Genomic DNA, 13,680 nt, shown 5'->3' with positions numbered 1-13,680 from the left:
CATGAGAATAAAGTCACCTGGGAAAACAACTCCAGTTGTGGGACAAAGATGCCTCAGAAGCTGTCCCAGAGATGTATCAACTCTCTATGAAGGAAGAACCCTAGAAGCCACAGGGACCAGGCTTGGTGGGCAAGGTTTGTGGCCTGGAGACTAAAGCTGAGATCATAAAACATATTCTCTGTGGGGCCTCTGGACATGCAATTGTGTGTCACCATAGAGTCTGGGTGGTGTCTAATTAAAGGACATGTTCCACTCACAGAAAGGCAGGAGCCTGGGAGGCCAGTGGTGTCCGTGAACCTCAGTGACCTCATAACCCATCATTAGCTTGGCCCAGAAGCACGGTCTGTCTTCTTGAAGGCATCCACCTTCCTGCTCACAGAAGCAGGTACTCAGCCAGAAGGAAAAAACAAAAAACAAAAAACAGTTCCTCCTCTCACGCAGAAGACGGCAAACAAGCTCTCATGCAACAACCTATATTTTAAATTTTGAGTAGACACACACGACTGTATGTGTTTATAAGGAACGATGTGGTATTCTGATTGGTTTATCAGTCGGGCACTGACTGAACAAGGCAACTAGCATACCCTACTCTCAGCTGTCTCCACAGTGACATGAGTGGGCATGTGCCCCACTGGCAAGCTCTGAATAGCAAGGAACCAGGCTAAAGGCTGAATCTTGAAGCTATGGGGCTAGGAGGCTGCTAAAGGTGGCTCCTTGTCAGTCCTCACTGGCGCTGTCCTGTGATACGCCAGACACACAGTCATGCCAGCCACTTAGATGCTGGCTTTCCACTTCACTATTTGACTATCTCTAAGGTGACACTTCAGCCTCTATATCCAAGGTTTATTTTCTGACTTGGCTGGCTTGGATTTTAGAGACAAGATCTCACCATACAGCTCAGACTGGCCTGAAGTTCACAATCCTCTTCTTTTAGGTGTGCACCACCTTACCCAGGTCAACGTTGAGGCTGTGGTTTCTGAGGTACAACCTGGGAATCCCAGTTTTAGCAAGTTTCTAGGAATTTCTAACATGGGTTGTTGGAAACTACTATCAAGCTAGGACAGGACAGTCTAAAAACATCTTGTTAATGATTAAACTGGGACAACAACCATGAGGGGGAGGTATAGCAAGCCACACACAGGGTGACATTCTTCAGAGGATCAAGAGAGGGTTGATACTGGCCACTCCTCCGTGACCTTGAGTCACACCAATCCTAAAGCATCCCAGGAGTGTGAGGAACACCTGTGCTCTACAATTCAGACTGAAGAGCAAGCTCAAGTCTTTTTCCTGTGCCTTGGATTATTTTCAAGTGCATGAGTTGGCTCCAACAGACTAATTCTCTTCAAGGTCAAGGTTCATAACTCTCCTTTTTATTGTTGGCCTATCTTCTTCCAAAAGGAATGTAAGGGGCTGTGGAGAAGGTTAGTCAGTAAAGTGCTTGCTGTTCAAGCATGAGAACCTATGTTTGATCTTCCCAGAACCCACACAATATATGTGGGTTTGGTGGGACACACTGTAATCTCCGTACTGGAGAGTCAGAGATAGGCAGTTACTAGGGGACTTGCTGATAAGCTACCTAGATAAGTTGGCAAGCTCCAGGTTCAATGAGAGAGGCTGTCTTAAGAAATAAGGTAGGGCTAGAGAGATGGCTCAGTGGTTAAGAGCACTGACTGCTCTTCCAGAGGTCCTGAGTTCAAATCCCAGCAACCACATGGTGGCTCACAACCATCTGTAATGAGATCTGATGCCCTCTTCTGGTGTGTCTGCAGACAGCTACAGTGTACTTATACATAATAAATAAATAAAAGGGAAAAACAGAAATAAGGTAGAGGGGTGGGAGAGATGGCTTAGGGGTTAAGAGCACTGATTGCTTTTCCAGAGGTCCTGAGTTCAAATCCCAGCGACCACATGGTGACTCACAACCATCTGTAATGAGATCTGATGCCCTCTTCTGGTGTGTCTAAAGACAGCTACAGTGTACTTATATATAATAAATAGATAAATATTCAAAAAAAGAAAGAAGGTGGAGAATGATTGAGAAAGACACTTAACAATGACCTCGACCTCCAAATGCACACACACAGGAAAGCAGACCTTGCAAATTCATGGGCATAGCATGGGAGTGCACATACCCGTGAGCACATTCATGCACACACTGCAGGAGCAGAAGTGGCGTGGCGCTGCATTCACAGCATCTCCTAGCGTTCTGTAGTCCTGCCTCATTCTCTCACAAGCACAGCCAACAGCCTCTAATATTCAGACCTCATGCCCTCCTCAGTAAGAAAAAACAGATTTCTAAAATTTGTTCATGGCTATGTAGAACAAAGATTCTACATCTCATTTCTCAGGCAGCAAATTGAGGCTACATCCATGTTCAGGACATTGTATGAAAACAGGCTCAGCTCAGGGGCACTCAGGAAGTGTACCAGAAGGAATGACCATTCTTTCCTTTCCTAGAATAGTAACCTAATGGCTGTCACTCTGATAGCCAGTGTATCAAAGGGTGTATACTTCCCTCTCTCCACTGACTATTACCAGATAAATCATAGCAGGGTAAAGTTTCCCGTAGTCTACTGAATAACAGGCCCAAAGTGCAGGAGCTGGAGGGTGCTGGGAACTCTGCCAAAGAACCCCCTACAGGTAAAAAGTAAGGCTTCCTTACAGGTTTGCATGTATAGGAGGAAACATATATACACCAGGTCTGCTAGTACTTCAAATCTCAGGCAGTGCTGGGGTTCTTTGCGTTTATCCTCTGAAGATAAATGGGTGATATGCTATCCAAAACAGAGCGTTAGTTGCCGAGACGGGAAGGAAGCGAGTGAGGAGTTACCGTGAAGGGGCATAACATTCAGTTGGCACATGAAGTTGTGGTCTGCTCTGTCACAGCTGGGGTGCTTTAGAAACACACCTGGATGTGGTAAGATGGCTCGGTGTGTTATGTGCATTTTACAATAGTTGAAATAAAACTTCAGAATTGGACTTTTCCTCTCTGCATTTGCCCCTTGTCTACCCAGACTCTGATGGTGGAAGGTCTCTGTGCTGTTGAGGTCTAGCCAGAGCCCGTAGCCCTGTCTCAGCCCCTTCCCCAGCTCTGGTCTGGTCCTAAGTCTTGAACCGCCTATGGCTCCACCCCTGTTCCCTCAGAAGTGTGGATCTTTTTCATGTGACTTAAAAGACATTTATGAGGCTTCAGGGATCTAAAGGGCTGTTTAAACTTAAAAGCCAATCTTAGTAATGAGCTTTAAGAAAGCACATTAATTCTTAAAGCCAAGGTGGGGCTAGGGCAGAAAGGCTAACCCCAGGGCCCGAGGGACCAGTGAGGAGGGGTGAAGGAGCGGTGCTGTGTAAGGCTCGTTCTTGTATGTAATGATCATTTGATGAGCACTTAGTGTGTGCCAGGAGTAAGCATCAGGGCCCCTGACTCCTGGTGTCCACAGCATTGACACAGAGGACACCCTCAGCGTGCCTCCGGGGCTGTGTCTCCTGAGAGATGATGCCCCTTTGTGGTTAGACATCCTTGAAGCTGCAGATAGGTTGTCTCCGCTGCCTCAGAAACTCAGGTGCCAGGACATCCTCTGCACATCCCCCGTGGGGACCTGACCCCATCACAGTTCACTTGCTCTGTGCTTTGGACACCCACCCCACCCTGTTTGGTGGCCCAACTAAAGATTATGGGAAGAAGTATACTATCGAGGAGACGTGGGCCATCGAAAAGGTCATCTTGCACCATGAATATCTGTAATAATGTCTCTAAAATTCACCACACAGAACCACTAGGGTATCCTTCCTCACCCCTTCCATCTTGGGGTTGCCCACCCCAATCTCTCTTCATATTTGTTGGGTTTCAAATCTCGGCCCATGCCCGGACAGAACACGCCAAGCCGCCACGGTTCCACGTGGAGAGGTTTAATAAGAGAAGAGCAGAAGAGAAGAAAGGCGGGCCATGGGCACGTGGAGGGGGGGATGGGGAAGGGGACAAGAGCAGGGAAGAACAAAGAGCAAGAGGGCTTAAGAGGGGAGAAAGAGAAAGAAGAAGAAGAGGAGGGAGCAGTCCCTTTTATAGCGTCAGGCACAGCTGGCTGTTGCCAGGCAACTGTGGGGCGGAGCATACTTGGCTGTTCCCAGTTAGCTGTGGGGGTGGAGCTTAGACAGAATACCAACAGTATTTGTTTTGCTAAATAAAAAGCTGTCTGTGAGGGGCTGGAGAGACTGTAGGAAGTATGTGCTCAGTGGTGAAGAGTGCAGTCTCTCGCAGGGGCCGGAGTCTGGTTCTCAGCACGCTTGTCAGGCTACACAACTACCTATACCTGCGGCTCTGGGGATCCAAGCCCTCCTCTAGCCCTCCTCTGGCTTCCATGGCTACCCACATACACATGCAGATACACACGCAACTGAAAATAAAATGAACCTTAAAAACGGCTTGCATTTTCAATTGAATGTTTAAAATGTGTTTATAATGTGTATGTGGGGGGCAGGGAGTGAGACAGTCAGGAGAGGGCATTAGAGTTCCTAAAACCAGAGTTAACAGAAAGTTATGAGCAACCACATGGGTGCTAGGATCCAGATCCTAGCCCTAAAAGAGCAGCGATGAATGTCTTTAACCACTGAGCCGTCTCTCCAGCCCCTTAATTGAATTCTTTTTGAGACGACAAATCTCGAGGATGCTAAACTATTGTCTTCTCAGATCGCGGATCTCTGAATAAAGAGCAGTTTTAAGACTCGATTCTGTCCCTGTTCATTCCCTTCTACAAGTGACAGGCAGCAGAGGCTGATCGCACTGCGGGACACAGCCGCGGCCCGTTTCTGCAGGAGTCTATTATGCCAGCTCTGTCCCAGGCACCCATCTGGATGGACTTAGGCAAAGTCCTGACATGAAATTGGGCTAAAGGTTAAATAGCGCACAACTCTCAGCTGATTAGAAACACAAGAGAGCAATGTAGGACAGGAAGTGGGCTCTGGGGAGGTGACGTCATCTCATCCAGAACCAGGTGACAGGAAAGTAAAAATGGGAAAGGCAGCTTTAGAGAGGATTGACCAAGCAGGCAGGCAAGGCTGCCGCTCCAGGTCTGGGAGGTCATCTTGGTGGGAGGGGGTAAGGGTGTGGCCACATTTGACCTGGCTACTCTGCCAAGCAGAGCGTGAGGCTGAGCAGAGGCAGGGACATGAGATAAGAGTGGATGTCACAACTGGTCAAGGGTCAGCATGGGGAGGAACGTGGAATATGTCCCTGAACTTGTTACTGTTCTTAGCACTGGCAAACACCAGACAAAAGCCACTAAAGGGAAGAAGGGCTTGTTTGGGCTCAACACTTGCGAACGCAGTCGTGAGGATCCTATCCAGGATGGTGCTGCCAGTTAGTTAGGGTGGGGTAACCACTTCAGTTTACCTAATCTAGAAACTCCCACAAAGTTGCTCAGAGCTTGGCTTCCGGGTGATTCTTGTTTGTTTGTTTTTGTTTTTTGAGACTGGGTCTCTCTATGTAGGATTGGCGGTAATGGAACTTTCTCTACAGACCAGGCCAACCTTGAACTCGTAGAGGTCCTCCTGTCTCTGCCCTCTCAGTGGTATGAGTAAAGAAAGGCCTGGCTCCATGGTGATTCCAATTCTGTCAAATTGACCATCAAGATTAACCATCAGTTCCCAAAGCACAGAGGGCCAGTTTGGCCCGTTGGTTTGGATGTCCAGAGTAAGCAAAATGGGAGGTACTTTTCAAGTGTTTGCCTGAGTGGCCGAATGTGAAAGCTATTTGCCTGAAGTCACTGCTCCCCATCTGTAGAATAACCCCCCCAAGATCCTCTGTGGAATATCCTAAGTCCCCCCAGGCTGTAACCATGAGGCACAGCGGATGGGTGGCTGTAATAGCACATCACTTCCCACAGCTCCAGAAGTCAAGAGGCAGGCACTGTGAGATGCTGGGTTTATCACCTCAAGGGTTGCAGGATGCCCTCAGAGGGTGGAGGCAGCACCTCTGTCTCCTTTACAAGGGTTCCAATTCCTTTCTGGGGGCTCCCACCTCAGGCCCATTTCCTCATATTCCCTTAAAAGGGTGAAGGGAAGTGACAGGGTAAGTGCCACTCTTGTGGCATAACGGCAGGTTCTATGTCAGGCTGGTTAAAGAAATGCTATACCCGAGTCCTCAGTGGCACCACGCGGGTCACAGGCCACCTGTTCAGGGAGTCTGCTAGGAGCTAGACCCTGCTTTAGTCTCCTGCCCCACCACTCTCTAAGCACTGGGGATCTCCCTTCTGTTCAAATTGGTCTGCTGCCAGCTTTCTAACACCCCTATGCACAGGACTCTATCCAACAGAGGCATTCCCCAGAACCTTCCAAGTGTCCGTGCTGTTAACAAGAACCAACTCCAAGTGGGTCAAATGTGGCCCCACAAACAGAGAGTAAGGGTCCCCTCTCCAGTGCCTCTCACCAGCATTTGTTAGCATTTGTTTTCTTGATGAACAGGCTGACGGGGGTAAGATGCAATCTCAATGTATTTTAATTCAAAGTTCCCTGATGGCTAAGATTCTGAACACTTTAAATAGTGTTCACTAAAGCTGGGAAGATGGCTCAACCACTTGTATTTTTTTGAGAAATACATTTATTTCCTAAACCATTTTTTATTGTATTGTATTACGGTTTCTGTTCCTGTGAAGAGACACTATAACCAAAGCAACTCTTCTAAAGGGAAACTCTTAGCTGTGGCTTAATTACAGTTCAGAGATTTAGTCCATTATCATCATATCAGGAACTATGGTGGCATGCAGGTTGACACTGTGCTGGAGAGGGAGTTGAGAGTTCTACATCTGGACCAGCAGGCATCAAGAAGAGAAAGTGACCTTGGGTCTGGCTTGAGCTTCTGAAACCTTAAAGCCCACCCACAGTGACACACTTCCTCTAACAAGGCCACACCTACTCCAACAAGGCCGCACTTCCCATGAGTGCCACTCCCCAAACCTATGGAGGCCGGCTTTCATTAACCTTTATGGGATGTTTGGTCAGTGCTTAGCTTCTGAAGTTCTCTGAACATTCTAGATACTAATTCCTCTGCTGAGGTAAAGTTCCCAAGGATTTTCTCCCAATCTTCAAGCTAGCTCTTCCCTCACTGGCAGCTAGCAGTACGAAAACATTCAGTTTCATGAACTCCATTTTGTTGGTTGTTGACTATCTCCTGAGCATGGAGTCCTAGTCAAAAGTCCTTGTCTACCCTGTCCCTTGATGTGCATTCCCTAGTTTGTCCTCTTGCTGCTTCAGGTCCTCTGTCAAGGTCTTTGATCCACTTGAGGATGGTTTTGTTGTGCAGTGTGACAGATAATGATCTAGGTTCACTCTTCTCTAAGTGGATGTCCAGTTCTCTAGACATGTGCTGAAGAGGCCATCCTTTCTCCTATGCATGCTCTTTTCATATTTGGCAAATCATGTGGATGTGGTCATGTGACCCCCCACGTCAGGGCCCTTTCTCTATTCTATTGACCCGTATGCCTGTTCTGTGCCAGTACCATGTTCTCATTCCTTGGCTCTGTAGTATTATTTGAAATCGGGTGTGGTGATAGCCCCCAAAGTGGTGATATCCCCCTAACCCCCATTCTTGCTCAGGACTGCTTTGGCTATCTGAGGTCTTCCATGCTCCTATATGTATTTTAAGGTTATTGCTTATATTCCTAAGAGGAATGCTACTAGAATTTCTATTTGAGATTGTGCTGTATCCACAGATTTCTTTCATTGGGGCAGTCATTTCCCCAGCTCCCAGGATACACAGAGGTGGGTTTATTTTATGGACACTAGCACACGTTCTCATTAGAGGTATGTTGTCCCCAGGTGTGACATAAATAAAGCTAATGGATAGGGTCACTTCAGCTTGTCTAATGGCTCAATGGGTCTGTCAAGGCCTCCTGGTCACTCATACTCTCCTGGAAGAGAAGGCTGAGTGGACCACCCCTCCTCTTAACTCACCATAAGTACAGGGAGGATGCCAGGAACCAGAGTCCCCACAGCCGTGAGGAGAACTTCCATATTCACCCACACTGATAGTGTCCATCATGAGCAGAGACAGCGGCCACTCTCAGGGTCCCAGGGTCCCAGGGTCCCAGGGTCATCCTCTTCCGTGGCCTTTGCTCCTGCTAAGGGGTGAGCTATGTACCCCTAAAGCTCACATACCACAGCATTAACCGTTAATACCTGGGAAGGTAGCCTTAATAAGTGACAGGCTATTACGGCCAATGTAAAAAGCTAGGAGGAGGACACCTAGGAGGAAGACAAGACCTAATTCCATGATTTCTGTCCCTGTAACAAGACAAGTGAATAAAAAGAGAACGTACAGGGAGAGAGAGAGACAGAGACAGAGAGACAGAGACAGAGAGAGACAGAGAGGAAGGAGAAATGTCATCTGCACACTAAGGTACATCAGCCATCATTACAGGTGGAGAGGCCTAATGGGCTAATCCTTTGAAATTGGGTCCATCCCTTTCACAGTCACAACTGAGACATTATTTACAGTGCTGATGCTGCCTTCTCTGCAGGACCAGGCAGCTCCCATGGTGAATTTCTGCCTGACTCCATCTCTCCCAACACCTACTACTAAGCAGGTAGCACAGGAGGAGGTGTGGAAAGGGAAGTGGGTGGGGACACAGATGGGGACATAGGATAGAGACGCTTATAGGAAAGGAAGGCTCTCCAGAGGTTCTACAGAGTGAACCCATGGGCACTAGGCATCTTAAGGAAGCAAGGGCAGCAGTGGAAGTCTTGGGACTTGTCAGTGAAACAGGCGGTGTCTCTAGGAAGTGCGGATTCAGCAAAGCAGACCTGAGACATCAAGGCTCATTCTTTCTTACTCTGGCCTCTGGTGCTTACTCTGTTAGCTGCTGTCCCAGGAGCTAGCTCAGAGAATGGAGAATAGATATTATATTCTGCTCTGCAGGTGACCACAGGCCAGCAGATCTTTGTCCCAGTAGATCTCTCAGTGGTTGGACACCCTCCGGATCCCCTTACCCCCACATGGTGCTGGCATTAGGTCTTGGCATTAGCTATCAGTGCTGAGACAGCCCAGCTGCCATTTCTCTTGGTTCAGCCCAGTCTTGTGACATTATGTGGGGTGACTCAGCCAGCTTTCCGGAATGGTACGCTCTTTCCAAGGGGTGTTGCCACTTTGCACTTGGGAGACACATCCAAGTTCTCAAAAACATCCTGTTTCTGAACTTGGCTCAAGAGAGGGAAAGCAGAGAAGACTGAAACCTGATCTCTGAGCAGCACTGGCTTCTGGGAGGAATCAGGGTCAGCCAGAGGGCAGGGAGGGAGAGTGGCCATGGAGGTATGTTTGACTAAGGGGCAGGTATCCAAGATGAGTGGCAGGTGTGAGAAGAGGGGCTCACATGCCACCTGCAAGAAGCATCTAGAAAACCGGAGCTGGGACTCAGAAGCCATCCAAGTCACAGAAGCTCCCCGACGTTGCCACACTGGCCTGTGGTGGTGACAGAAAGAAGCAGATACCATATCCAGTGGGCTTTCCTAGAGGACCCGGAAGGACAGAGCTGGTTCCTAAATGCTGCCTACTGTTTACATGGTGGGAAGGAGGTCAGGTTTCACAATCCTGTCTGAAAACACAAGCTCTCAAGTAAACTCGTGCTTGCGACACTGCACCTGAGGAGGGACGCTGCACCTGAGGAGGGACGCTTCTGTGGTGCTGCTGCCTCTCCCTTTCCCCTGCATGTCAACGTGCCAACTGCAGCAGCTGGAAGAATCTGCTGACGGCATTTGGGACGAGAGGGCATAGCAGAGCTGTGACAGTGAAGCCTGCTACGGGGTCAGGATTAATATTTTCTTCATTAATAATATCCTAATCTGCATGATTAATATGTCACTATCCATGAACACAGCCGACTAATGGTATAATTGCTGAACAGAAATGCCACCTGCTGAGCAAAGAGAATGAGATGAACAGTCAATAAACACACTTATATGAAGGAGGGATCGGTTTCCCCCTGAATGTCGCCAGCGTCCAAACAACTATTTGAGGAATGCAAGGAAGAGTATTCTCCAGGGCTCTATGGGAGGAGGAGCTCTGGGCTTACCTGCCACTCCTACACTGCCATTGGACAGATCTGAAAATTCCAGACAAGGCTGATGATAGTCCGCTGGTTGAGCTCCTTGCCTGGTTTCTCCAGCTGGCCCCAGGCCAAGAGGCGGGATGTTCCAGGCCACAGTGGTGCCACCCCATCAGCCCAGATCCACCTCTGTTGACTGCAAACCTCAGCTATTTTTGGCCTGCCAGCCTGTGTCAGGAAGTGCAACAGGATGACAGCACAGAGAGAGACTCCGTGGGATGTCTTCAGCTGCCTGCTGGACGACTGCTGACGTTAGAAACCTCTTGGGAGCACTAGGCACGGAGGTCCCCTGGAGTCTACACTCCATTTTTGACCTGAACTTCTGAATGAATCAGCTGCCTGCTCTGCTCATGGCCATCTTGTTCCAAACCATCGCTCTGCATTATTTACACAAGCTAAGACAGGTCCAGTGTCACCAGGAGATCTGATCTTACAGAGCCACCATCATGGGTGTTGCTCTCTGTCAACCATCCTGTTACTATGTGGTACATGAATGTCTGATATTACATAGCAGAAACTGTGTGCAGAGAGTCTGATTTTGGTAACCTGCACAGACACATGCACATACACATGCATGTAGACAGGGATTTCAGTATACTCATACTCTAACTATAATAACTACTTCATTGTATACATGTTATCAAAATATCGTGTGATCTTTGATGTTGTTTACTAAAACTATATTCAATAAAACACAAATACATTGGCATTCGTGGGAGTTGGAATGATCTTAGAAATACATTTTTAAAATTCAAAAGAAATAATAAAGTTAGTCTTTATTTTATTTTTGAAACAGGGTTTCTCTTTACAACAGCCCTGGCTCTCCTGTCCTGGAATTTGCTTATAGACCACGCTGGCCTGGAACTCACAGAGATCCTTTTGCCTCTGCCTCCCAAGTGCTGGGATTTAAAGTATGGGCCACCATGCCAGGCAAACTTAGTCTTCATACTATGCATTATTTGACCCAGGCTATCCCAAATGTTATCTCAGCAGATAGTTTCAGGTTTCCCAGTTACCTACTGGATATCGCTCATTAGTTTTCATCCTAAACCTTAGGATTTGGTGTACACACAGCAGACTAAATGGTGGTATCTCAAGTGCCCAGAGGTCACATTACTACATCACCCCTGACACACAGCTCTAGGCCTTGCCACTAGATATCATGGGTGGAATGTTTGTGTCAGCCTAATAAACCTCCATGCTGAAGCCCCGCGATGCTGAACTTAGGAAGTGAGACCTCTGAGTGGTAACTAGGGCCAAATCAGTCATAGGGTGGGGCCCTCATATTGCAATTAGTGCCCTTATTAGAGACAGACATCCTCCCTCTTCCCTCCCTACCCAGTACAGACTCAGAGGAGAGGGCCATCTACAAACCAGGAAGAAAGCCGTCACAGGGCTGTCCATGCTACTAGGAAATCTTGGTTTGGACATGAAGCCTCTCTACGCACAGGAGGCTAACTCCTGCTGTGTGAGCCCTTTGTCTATAGTATTTGTTTCCAAAGCCTGAGTTTAGGCACAGGCTCTGCTTGGCACAAACCCAGAAGAATGGGCATCTTTGATAAAGAGCCACAGCAGCAAAGACTGGGAGGTCAAGGACCTCAAAAGCCAAGCTCATCCTGCCTCCTTGCTCATGACTGGGGAGCAAGAGTCACTGGACTTGGTGCTGTGTGCAGAGACTGAAATGTTAGTTCACAGGCCTCTGTCGGTAGGCCAATTAACATGCGATGATGCCTGAACAAAGCTGAGATCATCACTGTAGGATTCAGACAGAAGGTAGGACCACTGCAACCCGAGGAGGGGAGGGACAGCAGTTTCAAAGGCTTCTGCCAACACGAGCACGCCTTTTCTCTAGGGCTGGACTGTTGTCCAGAGTTAGGTGTTTGCCTAATGTTCAACAGACTCTGAATTTGAGCCCCAGTGTTACACACAGAACTGTGCCATGCCAAAGGTCATTCTGGCCTCTGACCACATCTTTCGTGACTCCACTGTGGTTTCAATTGTCCCTGAGTCCCACACCAATGACCCTGTGCATTTTCAGTCATTACCTTTTTCCCATTGTTAGACATAAACAAATCAGAGTCGAAGACAGGAAAGGCTGAGGTCTGAGACTGCTGGAAAATTAATTGTTCATCGTTAGCGTCAAATGCCTCAAGACCAGAACTCTGCATGCTGGAAGGGAATCCCCAGACTGTTGTGCTTAGCCTGTGGCTCCAGCAGCCTCTACAGGACAGATGAAACTGTATCATAGGACCTCCACCCCCAACCCCCACACACCCAGGTATACTGTAAAAAACGAAAGCACTTGAGGACCTCAAGTCATCTAAAAAGCCTGAGAAGGTCAAGTGTCCTTAAATAAGCACTTCAGGTCCTGGGACCAACGGAACACAGTCAAAGGCATCTGGTGTTGCTATCTGTGTTTCCCTTTAAAACAGAAAGTCTGCGGTCCACAACAAGCACAAGAAGCGAGGGCTAAAGCTTCAGGCTGCACAGTGCCTAGATAAAAAGTGAGAGTCTCTGGGATGTTGAGGGAAGTGTGCATAGCCACAAAGGAGCTCGGTGAGAGGGAGACTGTGTGAGAGACGCCCTCTGTGCCTAGTGCAAGGTCTCTGGGGGACTTGGTCGACTTCAAGGCAAAGTTCAGCATTTGAGGATGGAAATGCATTCAGGAGCTTCTGCCAAGAGGCCAAATCACAAAGCAGTCTGCTCACAGTGCTGGAGTGAGGCTTGCCTGAGAGGGCAGGGCGGCCTGATGGTGAGCTTGCTGGGTGCTGCTCATCATTCACACAAGAGGTGTGAGTCATGGCTGTCTAGCGCTAAGGGACTCAACTAAACAGGGCACCAGGGGGCTGGGCACAGCTAAGCCAGGTCAGTGCCCACAGCCAGTCCTCATGGGCTCTTTCAGAAGCCTCACTCATTTGTCACCTCGGTCACGCCCCAGAGCCTAGCCTATACCTCCATCCACAAATGCACTCTTAGCTCCGTCTCCATCCACAGGGCCCCATGCCCAGCCTGGCTGAGTCTTAGAACTGTCCCCAGCCTTCCCAGGATCACTGGGTAGTTGGACGCAGCCTGGTCTCTGTAGCAGCCCTTGACCTTGCTCCCTGCGTTGGGAATGGCAGGCTCTTTGAAGGCAGGAGTGGCCCTAGAATGTAAGCATCTCTCCCGTGTGTAAGGGTTAGCTGGGCTGCACTTGGCTGCAGATCCAGCTCAGGATAAAATTTGAATAACTGGAGTTTTCTAAATAATGCAACCATTTTGACTTCAGTTTACACCAGATTCAGATTTTCTGAATATGAACTAATGCCATCATATCATGGGGAACTGACCTATGGCTTTATATAAAGCTAGCTTTTTTATGTGCTGTTTGGGTTTGGATTGTAGTTTTTTTAACATAGGTTTTCATGTAGCCTAGGGTGGCCTTTATCTCACTATATGGATAAAACTGGCTTCCAACTCCTCATCCTCCTGTCTCTATCTCCAGAAAGCTGGGATTATAAGCACAGGTTGGCCGGGTATGTGGCTTTCACTCATGTTCGAGAACTGAAGCCTAAATTTAGATAGATTTCCCTTAACCATCCTTTATATTTGT

At 48.2% G+C, this 13,680-nt stretch overlaps 1 long non-coding RNA gene across 3 annotated transcripts in view; it reads right to left on the bottom strand.

The window, feature by feature from the left end:
* LOC102546740 (uncharacterized) overlaps window positions 1-13,680 on the bottom strand; it is a 42,996-nt gene that overhangs the window by 1,028 nt on the left and 28,288 nt on the right. For 2 of the 3 annotated variants that reach the window (XR_010066046.1, XR_010066047.1), the window contains one exon: window positions 258-13,680. This exon is cut by the window's right edge. This is a non-coding gene — a long non-coding RNA (uncharacterized LOC102546740). The remainder of the gene's footprint in view (window positions 1-257) is intronic. The other variant, XR_005503391.2, reaches the window with a different exon arrangement.

Source organism: Rattus norvegicus, chromosome 4 (genome assembly GCF_036323735.1).
Source record: "Rattus norvegicus strain BN/NHsdMcwi chromosome 4, GRCr8, whole genome shotgun sequence".
NCBI lineage: Eukaryota > Metazoa > Chordata > Mammalia > Rodentia > Muridae > Rattus > Rattus norvegicus.
This window is presented reverse-complemented; position numbering and strand designations above follow the sequence as displayed.